General features: G+C 44.8%; 1 protein-coding gene across 1 annotated transcript in view; it reads right to left on the bottom strand.

Moving 5' to 3' along the window:
• Positions 1 to 2,500, bottom strand: part of LOC308369658 (protein kinase C-binding protein NELL1-like) — a gene marked incomplete at both ends in the record, with an annotated part of 172,183 nt that overhangs the window by 115,031 nt on the left and 54,652 nt on the right. The window lies entirely within an intron of this gene.

Here is a 2,500-nt window from a genome sequence, read left to right as displayed (position 1 = left end):
ACACACACACACACACACACACACACACACACACACACACACACACACACACATCTTGCCAAGTCCAGAGAAATAACAGTGGAAAGGAGCAAACAGGACAGCTCTTCTCATGGACTGTGTGTGTTTGTGTGTGTGTGTGTGTGTGCGTGTGCGTGTGCGTGTGCGTGTGCGTGTGCGTGTGCGTGTGCGTGTGCGTGTGCGTGTGCGTGTGCGTGTGCGTGTGCGCGTGCGCTTGCGCGTGTTTGTGTGCGTGTGCGTGTGCGTGTGCGTGTGCGTGTGCGTGTGCGTGCGCGTGCGCGTGCGTGTGCGTGTGCGTGTGCGTGTGCGTGTGTGTGTGTGTGTGAAATAACAGTGGGGAGGAGCAAACAGGACAGCTCTTTTCATGGGCGGCAAACCCTGCACAGATCTACTGGGCAGTCTACTGCTTTCACTCACTGACTTATGGTGTGATTACGTGTTATTGTCTTTTTATGTCTTTTTGTATCCATATGTGTGTGTGTGTGTGTGTGTGTGTGTGTGTGTGTGTGTGTGTGTGTGTGTGTGTGTGTGTGTGTGTGTGTGTGTCTGTCTGTCGGTGAGGAAAACATCAGCTCACATAAATGGCTTATTCATGTGTAACTGGAACAAGGTCATTCAGCAATGGGGATAGAGTTTTATAGTAATTATTGTACCTTATTGCACTATATAGAGTCATTTTATTGCTTTTCAACAACATATAGTCAGTGGGACACACACACACACACACACACACACACACAAACACACACACACACACACACACACACACACACACACACACACACACACACACACACACACACACACACACACACACACACACACACATATAGTAGTCAGTGGGCACTGTGATGAACACCCTGAAAGCAGAGCACCACCAGAGAACAGACACTTTCTCAGGGGCAAAGACCAGAGAACAGACACTTTCTCACGGGCAAAGACCAGAGAACAGACACTTTCTCAGGGGCAAAGACCAGAGAACAGACACTTTCTCAGGGGCGAAGATGCAATACATCAGATGGCTGCAGCAGATCCAGTAACCCAGAACTTTACAAAGGCAGTGCTGGATGGAAGGGTAAGAGAAACATCCTTTCATTATTGCCTTCCCATCAAATACAAACACACTCTATAGTATAGGGATAGTCAATCACACTCTATAGTATAGGGATAGTCATAGCAGCCTTCCCATCAAATACAAACACACTCTATAGTATAGGGATAGTCAATCACACTCTATAGTATAGGGATAGTCATAGCAGCCTTCCCATCAAATACAAACACACTCTATAGTATAGGGATAGTCAAACACACTCTATAGTATAGGGATAGTCATAGCAGCCTTCCCATCAAATACAAACACACTCTATAGTATAGGGATAGTCAAACACACTCTATAGTATAGGAATAGTCAAACACACTCTATAGTATAGGGATAGTCAATCACACTCTATAGTATAGGGATAGTCATAGCAGCCTTCCCATCAAATACCAACACACTCTATAGTATAGGGATCGTCATAGTAGCTCTAGCAGCTCTTATTAAGAGAGAGAGACAGAGAGAAAGAGAGAGAGAGAGAGAGAAAGGGGGAGAGAGGGCTGAAGAGATAGCAGGGGAAAAAGCAGAGAGCAGAAAAGACGGACGAAGTACAAAGAAAACCAAGTCACAGGGTCCCCTCTGGTTTGATTCTAATTAAAGCTTTTCCACAAAAACAGTTCCTTCCTACTTTAATCCTTTGTCTACGACAGATGTCAATGATCTACAAAAGGAATAATATTAAAACAGAATGGAACAGAATCTTCTCCAGTGCCATTGTAAAATGCATACAATGTTTCTTGTCTGCTCTAGGTCCTTGGTATAATCATTCCAAGATAAGGAGAATGTATTACAATCCTCTTCCTTTCAAACAGCAGCACCCAGCAGAATATTTGACTGCTTATAGAAAAGAATGGGCTACCTCACAGCCTAAAGTCAAAGTTTTATTCAAAGTCCTTAAGCTGGTCTTTATTGACTATCCTTACTAACCAATTGACTTGATCTTACAACGGATGTACAACCCTGCACATCCCTCTCCTTGTGTGTGTGTGTGTGTGTGTGTGTGTGTCTGTCAGTGATGCACACCCCTCTCCCTGTGTGTGTGTGTGTGTGTGTGTGTGTGTGTCTGTCAGTGATGCACACCCCTCTCCTTGTGTGTGTGTGTGTGTGTGTGTGTGTGTGTGTGAGTTTGTGTGTGTGTGTGTGTCTGTCAGTGATGCACACCCCTCTCCCTATCCAGCTCTGGGCAGCAGGTTCCTTCAGGCCTCCTCATCCTTCCCAGAATCACTCTCTCTCTCTTGAACATATAACGAGTTATCAGTTATAACAGGCATCTCTCTCTCTCTTGAACATATAACGAGTTATCAGTTATAACAGGCATCTCTCTCTCTCTTGAACATATAACGAGTTATCAGTTATAACAGGCATCTCTCTCTCTCTTGAACATAT

The sequence above is a fragment of the Sprattus sprattus genome (genome assembly GCF_963457725.1).
Source record: "Sprattus sprattus genome assembly, chromosome: 8".
Lineage (NCBI taxonomy): Eukaryota > Metazoa > Chordata > Actinopteri > Clupeiformes > Clupeidae > Sprattus > Sprattus sprattus.
The sequence above is the reverse complement of the archived record's forward strand: the minus strand, read 5'-3'. Positions and strand labels throughout refer to the sequence as shown.